Source organism: Nicotiana tabacum, chromosome 24 (genome assembly GCF_000715075.1).
Source record: "Nicotiana tabacum cultivar K326 chromosome 24, ASM71507v2, whole genome shotgun sequence".
Lineage (NCBI taxonomy): Eukaryota > Viridiplantae > Streptophyta > Magnoliopsida > Solanales > Solanaceae > Nicotiana > Nicotiana tabacum.
In genome coordinates, this window is record NC_134103.1 from 66,978,960 (window position 1) to 66,998,232 (window position 19,273).

General features: G+C 37.9%; 1 long non-coding RNA gene across 1 annotated transcript; it reads right to left on the reverse strand.

Moving 5' to 3' along the window:
• Window positions 1-2,617: 2,617 nt before the first annotated feature.
• Window positions 2,618-4,269, reverse strand: LOC142177949 (uncharacterized). The gene is made up of 2 exons (XR_012706459.1): window positions 3,731-4,269; window positions 2,618-3,405 (listed from the first exon to the last, which is right to left on the reverse strand). It is a non-coding gene; the product is annotated as an uncharacterized LOC142177949 (long non-coding RNA).
• Window positions 4,270-19,273: the final 15,004 nt, after the last annotated feature.

A 19,273-nucleotide genomic window follows, 5' to 3' on the forward strand; every position in this document is an offset into this window, starting at 1 on the left:
CCTGATTTGATTAGTTAAGCGATAATAGTCAACATGTTGGCATATTTTCTCCAAGTAATGCACATAGTATGAGGGTATCCCTCAGGATTGCATAGATCCCTTTCGGACTTTGGATGAGTTTTATCTAAATAGATTTATACACCACATGTATTAATCCATCCTAGATATAACATGATGCATACAAAGTTTCAATTAGAGTAGGTTTCTAAGGGTCTAACCAGTACTCTCAATCGGACAACTTGAGAGGGAAAGACACTTGAGCATCGATTGCACCGCTGATCGACTAGTCTACCACTAATATGCTTTTCCCAATTTAAAGGGTATTTTCGAAAAGTACAGAAACTCATCAAGCACCGCTATATTGATAATAGGCACGAGTGGAATATGATGTTGAAGGCATGCTTATGAAAAAGCGGAAACATATAGCCACGTAATTTTACATGGTAAAAAAAAATAAAGACAATATTTGATAATGCGGTAAATAAATAAGGGAGAAAAAGATTATAAAGGAAAATAGTCAGCATGGTTATCAAATAATCATAAAATTCGAAAAAGATGATTGAACAGTAAGACAAATAAAGGAGAGGGGAAAGGGAAGTTCATGGTGTAACAATTTGAAATAAATAAAGGGACGGGAAAATGGAGGTACGTGAAAGAAATCAAATAAAGCAACTTAATGATCCCACACAAGCAAAATTCTGTTATGGTAGAGCCTAAATACATCCCCAGCAGAGTTGCCATACTGTCGCATCCCGTTTTCTCGCCAAAGCGGGTTTCGACATGTGACAAGTCTTTTAAAGGGTATTAAAAGAGAAGAGTGGCCACCTAACGATTTTTAAGGTGAGTTAGGGCACCTATTACGCTAACTCTATTTTAACTAGCCAGCATTGTTAATGATCGGGTAAGGGCTCAAGTTACCTAAAAAAGAAGGTGTTAGGCACTCCTCGAGTTCCACAACTGTGGTTCCCGACGAAATTTTAAGCTATATTCACAAAATTTTAAGCTATGTGAGAATATGAAGTTATTAACTAGATTATTCTAAGTGAACATATAAATTGATTATTATTCTAAATGAGTGTACAGTTAAATAGGTCACTAATTATTCTAAATGGAACAAGTTGATCGGATATAACTCAATTACTAATAATCCACCATATTAAGGATATTTTAAGTAAACATCATAAATATATTACAAAGATGAAATTTCATTAACTAACATTAATTTAAAAAACCTTGTAATTACAAAGGTACCAATCTTAGAGCTACTTTATAAATCCTAAGTACCAACTCCTAAACATAAGTGAATAATGAGGCATAGTGGGGGGTCCTAAATTTTTATTCCTAAGGGATCACCCTGTGCAACATAAATAATACTTCACAATCTTAGGTGCAATAGTTGCTCATATTATTCGGTGAGCACAAACTATCATCTCCAGCTAACCGATTACTATCTTTAAGTTATTTACCTAAAGAGCACTAATTTATTTCTAAGTCGTGCCCTATGGGTGCCTGTCCGTCCCATTCTATTGTCCACGAGGTGTTGGATAATTGTAGGGTGGTTCTAGACTCAACCTAGAGTTGCTCAAAAAAATTAAAACTAGGTGCCAAATAATTGAAAACATATAGGACTTCAAAGAATATAATTAGCATGTAAATCTCACATTTAACTCCCATATATGCAAAGAAGCTTACTAACAAATTATGATTTTTAAAAGATGGTAGAATTAAAATCTGTTGACATGGTAGACTGGTTTAACAAATTGTCCTATGAACATGATTTCTAACTGTGAGGGTATGTCAGACATTAATTAACCTATATTATTGAATTACCTGATTTGGGCCTAAAACAAGATTTCTAAGTAATAATTGCAAGTGGTCAGATACGACAACGAAGGGTGCAAACTATCTTAATGTTAATCATATAGGCATGATCTCTACGTGGATGTTACAGTGAAATAAAAGACTTTCCTATGAAATCCTATAGGCATGATTTCTATGATCAAGTAACACAAGTCCTTACTAATAATCCTATAGGCATAACTTCTAATAGACTTTCTCATGACTCGAGAGAACCAAGTGAACCTAGATCTCTAATATCAAGATGTCACTACCGAAAATCCACTATAGGTCGTGATGGCGCCCAATGTCGCCGTTAGGCAAGCCAACGGTAAACCATCTAAATATTTATTCATATTATTACCTTTGAAATCATAAGTTTTATTAAATAAAGGGTTTATTGCTTTTAAAATGGATACATACAATATTAGTAAGATATAAAAATAAAAATGTGACAATATTAATGCAAAACCATTAACATCTATTTGGAATGTAAAATAGACAGGATAATATAAATAAACATGATGGAGACCCCGTGTGATGTGGAACATAGCATAGAATGCAGCTTACAATTCCCCCAGCAGTTGCACATACGCGTCAAAATGACCACTAAATGAACTTGTCAGATCCTGCACAATTAGTACAGAAGTATAGCATGGATACGTATATCAACGCGTACCTAGTAAGTATCTAGCATAACCCCGAAAAAAAAGTGACGAGGGGTCGACATTGACACTGACTAGTGATCCAATATATCAATATAATAAATTATAAATATATATGAAATACAACAGTAATAATGAGGTAAGAATTGTAACTAACATAATCCTCCAACCTGGTGACAACATAAATTCCTCATATCTCATGTACTATCTTAACAAATAAAAGAATCAAAGGCTACCTCAAACGGGTAAAGGATATCAAGCCTTATCTCAACAAATAAGGCATCTCATGTAACTGCCAGATTCTAATCAAAGAAGAATCTCATGAATATTTGGACTCCTCGCGATATTATGCACGGGTTATGCCGAGGTCGTACGGCCCAATCCAGAATAGTGTGTACACTGCCGAGAGTCGACCGGCGCGAATTATAGATGCATCTCAATATACTGCTAAGGCATTCTGCCAGATCCACAAGAAAGGGAGAAACTTATCGAATGACGGGTCACGTGTTTGCAACACAAGAACAGGAACATAAAATAAGCATAATTGTTACCAGCAGTCTGATATCCCGCCAAACAAGGTTTCAAGATTCGACCTAGCATGATCTCTAATCAAATTACATTTACAAGTTTGGGTAATTAAAGTAACAAGTTGTGTTCAGGTAGTATAAATATCGCATGATATAGTCCTAAGTCGACCCAGACATAAGTATGATGTTAGCTATGTACGGACTCTCGTCAACTCGTGCATACGTAGCCCCCACAACAAGTAGCATATAATAAATACATCATCTATAGGGTAATTCCCCCCTCACAAGGTTAGGCAAGAGACATACCTCTCTCTGAAATTCCATAACCGGCTCCAACGCCTCTCTAACATCTCAAACCAATGCCTATCGACCCGAAACTAGAAAGACAACGTGCAAACTAATAAAAATATACTTCAATACTCATAATTAATCAATTTATAATAATTTCCAACTCCGTTCGTAAAGTCAACAAAGTCAACCGTCAGGCACATGTGCCCAGATTCTGAAAATATTCGAAGATAAACATTACCCATAATACCAGGAACTCAAATATATAATTTATTCCTAATTTCATATCCAATTTCATGGTTAAAATTCAATTTCTAGGTTTTCTTCAAAAATTCCATAATTTTTACAAATTTCCATGCTTAAATCCATATATAACTCATGTATTTAGCTCACAAGCGTGTAGAATTCATTTACCTTGTATTTCTTGATGAAAATCCCCTCAAAATAGCTCCCCAAATTCGGCCAACCCCAGTGAAAATGAGAGAAATGAGAGCCAAGTCTCGTATTAAAACAAGTTTGCCCAGGCCCGACCTTCATTGTGTTCGCGTACCCCTTGTCGCGTTCGCGAAGGTCTAACAGTCCTTTGCTTCGCGTTCACGTCCAATCCATCCCGTTCGCGATACCCAACTCGCCCCCAGCCTAGAACTCCTTCTTCGCATTCGTGATTGCCTCTCCGCGTTCGTGAAGGGCAAAGTGCTAGCCCAGCAACTCTTCGCGTTCGCGACTACAGTGTTGTGTTCGCGTAGGGTAAAGTCCTCTGACCCCCGTGCTTCTTCGCGTTCGTGAATCGTATTTCGTGTTCGCGAAGCACAAAAAGGAAGCCACCAAATTCCTTCTTCACGATCGTGTAAGTCCACTCGCGATCGCATAGCATAATACAAGTACCAGCAACCAGCACCATCAAATCATCTAAACTTTGTCTAAAACCACTCGGAATCACACCCGTGATGGGTGTACTGTGTGTATGTGTAGCTGAAATGCAAGACTCTCAATTCTTTATATATGCAAATTGACACGTTTTCTTTGTCCTCTAGGCAAAAGAATATCTTCTCTTCTCCCCCAAAGATCCCTTTTGTCTATTAGTCATTGTCCATTGAATTGTTCAACTCTTTAACCAAAGGATAAAGTGTAATTAACCAAAAGATAAAAGCACAACTTGTCTCGTTACCGAAAGTTGACAAGATATCTGTGGCTTGACTAGTTTTATCTCCCGTATAAATTCTACCAACTTTCATGTAATTAATGGATTGTGCTATAAATTTAAATATAATTATTTAATAGAAAGTTTGGCTCGTAGTATTTAAATTGCCAATGATTACAGTAATATTATAGTAGATAGTTTCTTTTTTCTTTTTTTAAATGACAATAAATTGATAAAAATCAAATATTTGGAAAATGGAACAATTATTAATAAATTATATTAAAATTTAGAAAATACACAAAAATGTTGATAATTGAATAACTGCAATAAAATGATAAAAATTTCTGTATTTTACAAAAATAAAAATAATTATCAATAAATTACATTTTTGTTAAAAAATGTGAAAAGGCTAATTTTACCCTTAGTAACTAGGAGCCTGCAGAAGTTAATTTTTAAATTTGGAGAGCCAAAATTGGGTGTCAATGGATAGCGATATGATGCTAGTGTAAATGGATATGAAAGTGCAATTGAATGTTGTACAACCGCTGATAGAAAAGCTGACAGAAATGATAGAATAACATATGAAGGAAATTATTGCTAAATATGACCGTATCTATGAAGGACTGCAACAATTGTATATGGATGGGCCACCAAGATGACAATGAAACGATCCTCAAATTACGTCGAATAACGAGTGATGTATTTTGTATTCGTCAAAAATGAGAATCGTATTGTTATATTACTCCCTTCGTCTTAATTTATGTGGCGATGTTTGACTCAACATGAAATTTAAGAAAGAAAGAAAGAAAAATTTTAAAATTTATGATCTAAAATAAATTATAAATATTTGTGTGACTGTAAATCAATTTTTAAGGGTAAAATAGGAATTCTAAAGAGAATTGTTTTCTAAATAAGGAAAGTGACATTCTTTCCGGAACAAATGAGTCCCACATAAATTTGAATGAATGGAATCGACTAAAAATAAATACAATATCTTCTTTTTTTTCCGGTGTTGCGTTAACTTTTACACAATTACCTTCTACACTTACAATTCAGTGTGAATACAATATTGTCTACAAAAAGAGACAGATAGGAACCTTCACCTTCTAAGTAACAAAATATGCAATTATTACCATTTTTTCTGAGATTACTACAAAAACACCGGTTACTACGTTTCTTCATCGTCTTAATACAAATGCTACCAAGTTATCGGTCAAGACTGATAACTTGGTAGCATTTGTATTAAGACGATGAAGAAACGTAGTGTGTGTGTGCATATATATATATATATATATATATATATATATATATATATATATATATATATATATATATATATATATATATAAAATTAAGATTGCTACTTCGCTTGTGCAGGTCCATCAATTGGATGGCAAGGGTGTGACAGTAAATTCAGTTTTTTTTTCTGCATATATTGCTACTTTGCTTGTGCGGGATCCATCCCATTTATGATTAAAGAAGAATTTTCTACCAACCTATTATTTAGATGGCAAAGGGTGATAAAAGTAGATTTAATTTTTTTTCTGCCTATATTGTTACTTCGCTCGTGCGGGCGGGGTCTATCCCATTTATAATTGAAGAAGAATTTTATGGCAACCTATGATTCAGTTTTATTTTTCCGCCTATATTGCTATTTTGCTCGTGCAGGATCCATCCCAATTATCATTGAAGAAGAATTTTTTGACATCCTATTAATTGGATGGCAAAGGGTGGTGAAAGTAAATTTAAATTTTTTTTTTACTGCCTATATTGCTACTTTGATCGTTCGAGGTCCATCCCATTTATGATTGGAGAAGAATTTTCTGTCAACCTATTAATTTGATGGCAAAAGGTGTGAAAGTGAATTTTGTTTTTTTTTTTTTTTGTGACCTATATTGCTACTTGTCCGTCCCATTTATGATTGAAGAAGAATTTTATGCTAACCTATTAATTGGATGGCAAAGGGTAGTGAAAGTAAATTCAATTTTTTTTGCTGCCTATATGCTACTTCGCTTGTGCGGGGTCTATTCTATTTATGGTTGAAGAAGAATTTTCTACCAACTTATTAATTGGATGACAAAGGGTGGTGAAAGTAAATTCAATTTTTTTGCACCTATATTGCTACTTCGCTTGTACGGGGTCCATCCCATCTATTTCCGAAGAAGAATTTTTTGCCAACCTATTAATTGATGGCAAAGGGTGGTAAAAGTAAATTCAGTTCTTTTTCTGCATAGGCAAAAACAAACTAAATTTACTTTCACCACCACTTGCCATCCAATTAATAGGTTGGCAGAAAATTCTTTTTCAATCTTAAATGGGATAGACCCCACAAGCGGTTGTTTAATCCAAATATTCTCTGCAAGGGTTGTTTAATGTTAGTGAATATCCTCTCATTGAATGCTATACGATGGCACACCTTTGAATTCCTATCGTCAACTATGTTTCCTTGGAATCTGCTCGGTACCTGCCACACCCGTTGTATCGGCTGTTTCCCGACTTGTCCTTTGTCTATCTTCGGTTCCACGTGGTATGTTATCATTTGACCATCTGTTATCAACCGGTTTTACCCCATACAACATCAAAAGAAGAGTTTAATCTCTCCTTGTGGCAAAGGTTATTGTTTTCGGCAAAGGGCCAAATATACCCCTATACTTTCGAAAATGGTCTAAGAATACCCCTCGTTATACTATTGGGTTATCTATATCCCTGCAGTCATACTTTGGGTTCAAATATACCCCTCATTTAAACGGAGGGACACGTGTCATCGTCCTGTTGGTCAATTCTAAATATCTCCTCACTTAATTAAAAAAACTCATTACACATACCCGAAAAATAATTTGTTTTTGTAAAAATTTGGGTTCAAAAATTTAGTTTTTTTCAGTTTTTACAAAAAAAAATATTATTTTTCGCGTATCGGTAATGGGTCTTTTTAATTAATTAGAAGATATTTAGAATTGACCAACGAGACGATGACACGTGTCCCTCCGTTTAAATGATGGGTATATTTGAACCCAAAGTATGACTGCTGGGGTATAGATAATCCAATAATATAACAAGGGGTATTCTTAGACCATTTTAGAAAGTAAAGGTGCATATTTGGCTCTTTGCCGTATTATTTTTCCTTTGTTCTCTTCGAGCCTGGCTATAAAAAGGGAACGATCAAGTGAGAGGGTGTATAAATAAGAAAGGAAAGACCAACAATTAACGGCTTCCAAATTAGGATCAACTTAGACAAGGATGGCAAGCGCAGTTAGTATTCCCACAATTGATCTGTCAACTTTCTTCTTGAATGAAGAAGATCGAGAGGGCAAGAAGAAGGTCACTGACATAATCAAACAAGCCTGCTCTGAGTACGGCTTATTTCAAGTGGTAAACCATGGCGTACCCATAGATTTCATTCACCAAGCTATGGAGTTGTCGTTATTTTGTTGACAAGAATTCTTTGATCAACCATGGTGGATATTTTGTTGAGTTATCGTTACTTCCCAGGACCCTACTGTTTTGAGTCTCATATTTCAGGATGATGCTGGAGGTTTAGAAGTTCTCATTGATAGGGAATGGATACCTGTCACTCCAACTGAGGGTGCCTTGGTCTTCCATATAAGCGATGTTCTTCAGGTAACAAAGAAATTACTAATTAACAAGAGCTACAAAATGAAATGTTTTAGATTTGATTGTATTAATTTCATCCTTGCTAATTGCTTGAATGTATGCATGGCAAATTGGCAGGTGCTAACCAACGACAGATTTGTGAGCCATTTCCACCAAGTGGTGAGGCCCAAGGGAAAAAGTCGTTACGTTTTTGTATTTTTCTACAATTTGAATGGAGATAAATGGGTTGAACTATTGCCACAATTTAGTAAAGAAATCGGGGAGCCTCCAAAATATAGGAGATTCCAATATAAGGACTACTTTGGTGTGAGAGTAAAAGAGAAGTTGAATCCTCCAGCCAGGCACGAAGACAAAACAACATTAATCACCTTTGCCTCTGCGACTTAGAGACAATTGAACTACTGCATTTTGCTTGATTTTCTATGTTGTATCTTGAGTATAATAACGTCGTGAGTGAGTTTATATTTGCAAAGGATATCCAATCCATGCTTGACCTATCCTTTCTTTTTTATCAAAAAAATATGTGGACCTACTAATGATACTCAGGAGAGAACCGACCTACTAGTCGACCTCAGATCAAGAGGAAGGGTTGCTTGTCAAGCTGGCCTATATAAATACTAAAAAAAAAATTATTTTATATTATTATATAATTATATAAAAAATGGGCATTTGAAATAGGAGCAGTGTCTGCCATGTGTAGCCTACTCTCTTCGCTCCCCTCCTCTTATCCGCTTTACTTTAAAGAGGGGCAAAAGAAAAGCAAAGGAGAGAAAAAAAGGCTCTCAGAAATGGAAAAGGAATCAAAAATCTAGTGAACCCCTCAAACTCCATAGGTAATTCGAGAAAATTCAAGAAGAATAAGATAAGCTAAGACAAAGAACTTGAACATTGACAATAGAAAGTTGAATACTACCATTCTTTCGCGTTGACTCTTCCGCGGAGTAGCCTAAAGAATCCCCTTTTCGCTTATTACTCTTATAGAATGAGAGTTTCGGTAACATTCACTGAATAAAATGAAACGTCCCCTCTTTAGCCTTTAGACTCGCTTCGGCAACTTCGCCCTTTAAGTAACAAGGGGATGAGCCGCTCCAAGCGGAAAGCGATAGTGAATCCCGAACTTGCCCACGCATTTGCCTTTTTGTGGGGGGCTTATTAAAGAAAGGTTTCAACCTGGCATAAGCTAAGGTACCCCACTCATTAGTCATTTCCCATGTGCCTGCCCGAGCTATATTAAAATAAAGCTCTTTAGGTTAGCTATAGGTAAAGTTCTCCCAGAGCCGGACATATATGCCGCTACTCTTTCAAAACCGAAAATCCGCAAGGAAGGATAGGACACAGAATAAAGTGTAGCGTAGCAAGAATCCCCAAATCCTTGATTTGGCCAGGAAAGACTGCTTTGGGCCCAGGAAGCGAAGGGCGGTTCACAATTTATTTGCTGAAGGCGTTGTTAAGCCCAAAGTTTGAATTCCAATTTAACTGCCCTTATTCTGAAAGTCTAAAGTCCTTCTAATTTTTACCACAAAAAGAGTTGGAGGCGGTTGAGCACATCCCACAAGAGTCAAGCACAAGAGGCAGATCCTATGCCACTCCACCTGGTCATATGAAACTGGCATGCATCCTGGCTCCCAAGACTCTTTCATAGAATTCCAACAATTTCTTCCGCTTCGCAAAATTTCACAGGAACAGAGTTGATGCTCCTACATCCATAGCATGAGTAGCTAAAGCAAGTAAATAATTTGAAATTCGAGTTATTTCACGGAATAACTCTCGAGCTCAAAATGGGAATTTTCGACCAGTTTTGAGTTTAGGAGTCGGAGTTTAATACTCGGCAAAGGCATCAGCCTAGCTAGGAACTTAAGAAGATGATGGCTCCTATTATTGGTGAGCGATCTCCTCTACACGTTATCTTTGGGCGTTTTACTCTCTTTCAAATCACTTCCATGTTGCCTTTATTAGTAGGGGGTCCCGTGGTTCCTATGCCGACGCATTTCCCGGTCCTTTTCTTTTAGTTCTTCGACCCGAAGCGATAGCTTCAAGCTAGTTCAGTGGATAAGATGGTTGCGCTCCAACTCACTCAAGAATTGGGCGGTAGTGGTCCGCCGGCAAGCTCGTTCTGATCTTGGACGCACTACATTGGAATCCTAAAGCACCACCATGAACACTACCGCGCGTCCGCCTGCGTCGCATTCCAAGACTTTGAATGCAAACTAAATCGAAAGCTAATGGAAGGCTAAGATTATCCTCCTTTGGGCTGGAAGAGAAGACTTATGCAGACCATAGAAAAATAAAAAGAATAAAGTATTCTGAAGCCAAATGCTCTTGGGTGGGTAGTTGAATAGGGGGATAAATCTTTTTTCTCCTTTATATTGAATGTAGTCAATCACTTTGAGGTCATGAGAACCTTGTGATTTGATATAAATTATGGCATGCATCTATGAGGAGAGTGGCGCGGCCAAACATCATCCTAGAAGCTGTCACGACCCAAAATCTAACTAGTCGTGATGGCACCTAACACAACCCGTTAGGTAAGCCAATTAACAACTATCCAATTCCAATGAAATTAATAAGGCAATTAATTAAAAGAAAATATCTAAAACCAATATATTTTTCTAAGAACTGGTAGTACAAATCATGAGCTTCTAAGAATAGAGTTTACAATACTGGTATGAAATAAATACATCATCTGTTTCAAAACCGAATCCTGACCTTGCATAGGCAAATCTTAATCCCACACAACACACCGCATATACCATGACATCATAGGAAGAAAAAAATACAAGAACTTCATAGTCCACTCCGAGTCACAAGAAACTACATACCCAAATAGCCAAGGATCTTCCATTTGATTTCACCCAGGAGAAATCCATTGTACACCACATGCCCCTCACGCCAGTAGAAATTATACCTCTTAAACCTGGTAAAACCCATTGAGAACTCTTCGAAACCTATTTGCATATAATCACGCTATCAGAACCGAATCCCTCTAACTCAACCCAGCCACGCAGGTCGCCAAAATCCAAGAGCATTTCCACGAATCACATGTAGAAACTCACCACATCATAAACACCCAAAGAACCGATCTTACCCATTATTATGCCGATCCAACCTACTATCAAGGTGTCCTATTTCTCCGAGTTCCTTATGAATTACCTTCAAATTTATTCTTCTCCTAGCCATAATACCACAATCCTCAACCAAAACTCACCACACGAGACCCTAGCATAAAACCACACCGCCCTAAGGCTCATAGGCCATTGAATGCTCTCTTAAGCACCCCAAAAAGTACCACAGCCGAGATACCCACTCTGAAGAGACCTTCTGTGAATTTAAAGCTGTTCATTTTACCTTCCTGATACTGAATGTAAAATCCATAACGATATAGAAATACTACGAGTCTCGACACCATCCAATGAAAAATCTCAGATCCTAGCCATATACAAATCTTGAAAATTTCCAATCGCTACATTAAATCTTGAATCCATTAGGACCATTCTCAAGAGTCTTCCACTCTGCTCAAATCTCAACTAAACTGACCAAACAGACCAAACGACATGTGCTCCATTAGTACAACAACAACCAAGGAAGTAATCCACACTCCTAAGTAACCGGGTGAATCCCTACTTCATGCACACTACATCCTTTACGAATAACAACTCAATCATTCAATGTTTCCCATATACCTACCAAACATGATACAACCCGTATCAAGAAATTCCTTTACATGAGTCTTTCTCAATCTCAACCTATGTAAGTCATAACTGGTTCACAAGTATACCTCAAACTGAAACCAATACAACACATAACCGCGCAATCAACCCGTCGATAGCAGACTCCTCCACTTGGCTCAAAGCCTAGGAACAAAGCATTTAATAACTTATATTACCCATACTCTGTTGCTGTCCAAAATCCCGAACTGAAATTCAACCAAATCCTCCATAAGCTTATGTAACACAAACCATCTAACATCTCATATCATCTGCAAATCTCGCATTCACCCTTGTAACAGTCAAGCCAACACTCATATGTGATCCAAACCTAAATTGCAACATATAAAATTCACTGGTAAAAGAGAACTCGCTACAAAACAACATAGGGATCACACAAACCTCAGGACACCCTGCAGGAGATAACCCACCTGCTTTGCCTCAAACTGACATCTCTCTATACCCTTCCACAGTCACGACTACTACGCAATCACCTAATCTTCTCTTTTTTGAACTCATCAACAAGACACGAGAATCTACTTCACTCCACAACTAAACAACATGAGAGATCACTCAACATACCCATAACTCGAGACCATACGCCAAATCAAGACAGAAATCAAACACCCCATAGTTCTTGCTACATCTCAATTAAACTCTTCTCGTCACATTCGAACAATCTGAACACATTTTGCAGTCTCATCATACTCACCCCATAGTCATCCAATCACAAATTCCTCTAACAGGGACATCACAGGACATATAAGTCCCAAACACACGTGCTCACACAACCGAAACCTCCGTGCTCAAGCCACCGTCAAAACCCGGCCTCAAGTCCTCCAGACTGGCCCATCATCAGCATGCCAAAATCACATCTCGTACCTCAACCATGGAATCACAAGCCGTCGGCGCACAACCGATACCGAGCGCTCACATGCGCATACGAATGCGTGGAAGAAATTCAAAGAGTTACGCTTTAAGCCGAATCAATGTCGCCCGATAAAGAAAGAAAGATGGGAAGTACATCCTAAATGTCCCGTAGCCTCTCGAAGATAGGTATCGACGTCATCATTCCGATCCGCAAGACTCTACTAGACACTTTCTCATGACTTGTAGAACCTATGAACCTAGAGCTCTGATATCAACTTGTCACGACCCAAAATCCAACTAGTCGTGATGGAAACTAACCCAACCCGTTAGGTAAGCCAATTACCAACTATCCAATTCCAATGAAATTAATAAGGTAATTAATTAAAAAAAAATATCTAAAATGAATACATTTCCCCAAGAACTGGTAGTACAAATCATGAGCTTCTAAGAATAGAATTTATAAGGCTGGTATGAAATAAATACATCATCTGTTTAAAAAGTACATAAACAGAATTTTATGAATCTAAGGCTACCATGAACAAGAGGCAGCAACGACAGGGACGCAGGTACATCTTCAAATCCAGCAACCATCGAACACAGCAACAACAGCTGCCAACATCTGTATGCAATGTACATAAGTGTAGTATTAGTACAATCGACCCCATGTACTGAGTAAGTAACAAACTTAACCTTAGGTTGAGAGCAGTGACAAGCTATCACAAGGTCGGGTCCAATACCAATAGTCCACAACAGTCCATAACCACATAAATCAAATAATACAAGAAGTAACTCAGAGATAAAATGCTCAACTAAATCATGAATTAAAAAAATATTTCTTCCTTTCAAGTACATCAGTGAAAACCCAAATCGTTTACCGAAGTTACCAAAAATATGAATAAGTTTGAAAACAATAATTTTTCCAAAAATCCTTTCAATAATAAATGAGATGTTTCATTTTCTTTCTAGATAACTTGTGTAAAACAAATGCATCATTATGCCCGTCTGTCAACATGTGTGAGAAATCATGAATGATGTGATACTGTACAGCATAAGAAAAATACATCTATATGCTTGTATGTCATGTGTGCATGTCAATGCGATGCAACTAGGTGAATAAAATCATATGCATACTCTCAGAGTATCATTTCACACAGTCCTCCCAATCACTCAGTCCTCCCAGTCACTCAGTCCTCACAGTCACTCATGCCTCACAGTCACTCAATCCTCCCAAATCACTCAGCACTCGTGCTCGGCACTCGCACTCGGTACTCGGCACTTGCACTCAGTAGGTACATGCGCTCACTAGGGGTGTTCAGACTCCGGAGGGGCTCCTACAACCCAAGCACTATAATCTGCACGGACAACTCACGTGTTATAATATCATACATGTATTTGCACGGACAACTCACGTGCTATAATAAAGCCTATAAGGCCTGCTGCAGGTGGGCAGCCCCGATCCACATAAAAATCCTCACAATCAGGCCCTCGGCCTCACTCAGTCATCAATCTCTCCAGTCTCCCTCTCATGACCTCACAATGTCATAAAAATAGCCCGAAAATGATGATATGATTTATCAATAAATAACAACAGAGACTGAGATATGATATGTAAGAATCCGCAAATCAATACACAATGCCTTTCCACAGAACACCATTCTCAGGCGACACTAAGATAGCGCCAGCATACTCTGAACATTTAAAATCTACCCCTGATCCTTCGAGCTCGTGACATTCTTATAAAAGTTGAACCACAACCTTGATCCTCAACTTCCAATTTCCATACTACTCACTGCACCTGTCATGATGCTATGCAGGAGTACAAGAATTTTATCATAACTCCTGAACCACCAGTAGAATAAATACTTCATCGGCTAGAAACCTTTCACTTAACTTATTTCAAAAGAAAAATTGCAACATGCAGCCAAATTCCCATAACTGTAGAAAATGCAAACCTCAAGTCGTGTTATAATCCGCCATAACTCTTCTGGGATCCATTTACACATAACAAAACCATCAGAATCAAATACCTCTAAATTAATCAAATTATGATGGTTGTCAAGCCCGCAGGTATCGCCATGAATCACTTGTATAACTTTACCACACTAAAGGAACCGATCATATGCTTAACTATGTTGATCCAAACCGCTACTAACTGACTCAACTTCTTCCGATTTACCCTTTACTTGCCCTCAAAATAATAGCTCTATGCAAACGCACAATGGACCTCAAACAACACTCATCCCGAGTGACCAAAATCACGAGACCACATCGTCTCAATGCCCATAAGCCATGCCATACCCTCTTATGCACTCAATAGTATCTCCAACTGATACACCTGCGCTGATTAGATCTTCTGCTAATCCAATGTTGTTTCCTTCTATCTTTCTAACACCTACTGCAGATCCCGGTGCTAACATAGAAACGCTCTAAGTCCTTTTTATAATCTGCTGCAAAACTCAATCCTTAACCACACAACAAACCCAAAAATCTTTAGGCACCTCACTTTAATTCTTGAACCCACTAGAACCATTGTTAAGAGTCACCTACTGTGACCTGGTCACGAATATATAACCAAACACTAGTGTTGTGTTAGCATATGAACACTTCCAAAGAAGCAACCGGATGAATTCTTTTCCTTGTACATCACATCCACAAGAAGTATGAAATTCGAGTCATCCCGAAATCTGCACATGAATCGATAAGGCGAAATGTAGCACACATTCATCAAATTCCTTGCCATAATTACCCTTTATATTTTATTCCCTTAGTCATAACTAATCCACTAGCGTACGGGTAACTAGAAGCTGCTAAGGTACAGCCACATAACCCAATCATTGATGGTAGGCTCCCCCACTTAGATTTAAGACACAATTGCAAAATCCAAGGACCAACAATGACTCTTCCTTTTGGCTACCATGATCCCACACCGTTACTCAGCCAAATTTCTCAAAATCTCTTGTTGCACTAATCATCACACATCCCAAATTAACAGTCCTAAATGAGTAGGAAGGGAATAAAGACAGAAGCTTCAATGGAATCAAATCACACGACGATGAATCAATAAAGGAAGTGCTCCTAACAGCCTTGTAGCCTCTCGAAGATAAGTACAGACGTCTTCGTACCGATCCACAAGACTCTAATAGACTTTCTCATGACTCGAGAAAACCAAGTGAACCTAGAGCTCTAATATTAAGATGTCACTACCGAAAATCCACTATAGGTCATGATGACACCCAATGTCGCCGTTAGGCAAGACAACGGTGAACCATCTAAATATTTATTCATATTATTACCTTTGAAATCATAAGTTTTATTAAATAAAGGGTTTATTGCATTTAAAATGGATACATACAATATTAGTAAGATATAAAAATAAAAAGGTGACAATATTAATGCAAAACCATTAACATCTATCTGGAATGTAAAATAGATAGGATAATGTAAATAAACATGATGGAGACCCCGTGTGCTGTGGAACATAGCATAGAATGCAGCTTACAATTCCCCTCAGCAGTTGCGCCTACACGTCAAGATGACCACTAAATGAACCTGTCAGATCCTGCACAATTAGTATAGAAGTGTAGCATGAGTACGTATATCAATGCGTACCTAGTAAGTATCTAGCATAACCCTGAAGAAGAAGTGACGAGGGGTCGACATTGACATTTACTAGTGATCCAATATATCAATATAATAAATTATAAATATATATGAAACACAACAGTAATAATGAGGTAAGAATTGTAACTAACATAATCCTCCAACCTGGTGACAACATAAATTCCTCATATCTCATGTACTATCTTAACAAATAAAAGAATCAAAGGCGACCTCAAACGGGTAAGGGATATCAAGCGTTATCTCAACAAATAAGGCATCTCATGTAACTGCCATATTCCAATCAAAGAAGAATCTCATGAATATTTGGACTCCTCGCGATATTATGCACGGGTTATGCCGAGGTCGTACTGCCCAATCCAGAATACTGTGTACACTGCCGAGAGTCGACCGGCGCGAACCATAGATGCATCTCAATATACTGCTGAGGCATTTGGCCAGATGCACAAAAAAGAGAGAAACTTATCGAATAACGGGTCACGTGTTTGCAACACAAGAACAGGAACATAAAATAAGCATAATTGTTACCAGCAGTCAGATATCCCGCCAAACAAGGTTTCAAGATTCGACCTAGCATGATCTCTAATCAAATTACATTTACAAGTTTGGGTAATTAAAGTAACAAGTTGAGTTCAGGTAGTACAAATATCGCATGATATAGTCCTAAGTCGACCCGGACATAAGTATGATGTTAGCTATGTATGGACTCTCGTCAACTCGTGCATACGTAACCCCCACAACAAGTAGCACATAACAAATACATCATCTATAGGGTAATTCCCCCTCACAAGGTTAGGCAAGGGATATACCTCTCTCTGAAGTTTCACAACTGGCTCCAACGCCTCTCTAACACCTCAAACCAATTCCCATCGTCCGAAATTAGACAAACAACGTGCAAACCAATAAAAAATATACTCCAATACTCATAATTAATCAATTTATAATAATTTCCAACTCCGCTAGAAAATTCAACAAAGTTAACCCTCAGGCACACGTGCCCGGATTCTGAAAATATTCAAAGATAAACATTACCCATAACACAAGGAACTCAAATATATAATTTATTCCTAATTCCATATCCAATTTCGTGGTCAAAATCCAAAAATTCAATTTCTAGGTTTTCTTCAAAAATTCCATAATTTTTACAAATTTCCATGCTTAAATCCATATATAACTCATGTATTTAGCTCACAAGCGGGTAGAATTCGCTTACCTTGTGTTGCTTGATGAAAATCCCCTCAAAATAGCTCCCCAAATTCGGCCAACCCCAGTGGAAATGAGAGAAATGAGAGCCAAGTCTCGTATTAAAACAATTTTGCCCAGGCCCGACCTTCATTGCGTTCGCGTACCCCTCGTCGCGTTCGCGAAGGACTAACAGTCCGTTGCTTTGCGTTCACGTCCAATCCATCCCGTTCACGATACCCAACTCGCCCCCAGCCTAGAACTCCTCCTTCGCGTTCGTGATTGCCTCTCCGCGTTCGTAAAGGGCAAACGGCTAGCCCGGCAACTCTTCGCGTTCGCGACTACAATGTTGTGTTCATGTAGGGTAAAGTCCCCTGACCCCCTAGTCCTTCTTCGCGTTCGTGAATCGTACTTTGTGTTCGCGAAGCACAAAAAGGAAGCCACCAAATTCCTTCTTCACGATCGTGTAAGTCCACTCGCGATCGCATAGCACAACACAAGTACCAGCAACCAGCACCATCAAATCATCTAAACTTTGTCTAAAACCACCCCGAATCACACCCGTGGCCCCAGGACCCTGTCCAATCATTCCAATCAGTCTTAACACCTTATCCAAACTTATTTTAAGTATCGAAATGCCACAAATAACATCAAAACCAAGATATCAAAATCCTTCTTTTAACTTTCAAACATCAAACTTCGTCAAACGCGTCTGAATCACACTTAGACGTTCCGGAATGACGCCAAATTTTACATATAAGTCATAAATTACAATACAAACCTATTCCAAGGCTCAGAATCCCAAATGGACATCAATAACACCAAAGTCCACTTCAAATTAAACTTAAAAAATTCTAAAACCTTCAAAATGCCAACTTTTTACACTAAGCGTCGAAAAGCTCCCGGACCATCCAATACTTAACCCGAACATAGGCCCAAGTCTAAAATCATCATACGAACCTATTGGAACTTTCAAATCCCGATTACGAGACCGTTTACTCAAAAGTCAAACATTGATCAACTCTTCCAACTTAAAGCTTCCGAATTGAGAATTATCCTTCTAAATCAACTCCGAACTTTCCGAAAACCGAAACGGGACACACGTGTAGGTGATAATACATAAAGTGAAGCTACTCGAGGCCTCAAACCAGCGAACGACGTACTATAGCTCAAAACGACCGGTCGGATAGTTACAAGCCGATGGTAAACTCTTGTGGCGGCAAAATTACAGCGATAGTGGGAAGCTGGTTCTCTCCAAATGAGAGGGGGGAGAGAGAGAGAGAGAGAGAGAGAGAGAGAGAGAGAGAGAGAGAGAGAGAGAGAGAGAGAAAAAGGTTGGCTGTCTCTAAAAATGAGAGTAAAAATTAGGGTTTCACCCCTTCTAAAGATTTGATGGGTGTACTGTGTGTATGTGTAGTTGAAATGCAAGACTCACAATTCTTTATATATGCAAATTGACACGTTTCCTTTGTCCTCTAGGCAAAAGAATATCTTCTCTTATCCCCCAAAGATCCCTTTTATCTATTAGTCATTGTCCATTGAATTGTTCAACTCTTTAACCAAAGGATAAAGTGTAATTAACCAAAAGATAAAAGCACAACTAGTCTCGTTACCGAAAGTTGACAAGATATCTGTGGCTTGACAAGATATCTGTGCCTTGACTAGTTTTATCTCCCGAATAAATTCTACCTACTTTCATGTAATTAATGGATTGTGCTATTAATTTAAAGATAATTATTTAATAGAAAATTTGGCTCGTAGTATTTATTTAAATTGCCAATGATTACAGTAATATTATAGTAGATAGTTTCTTTTTTCTTTTTTTAAATG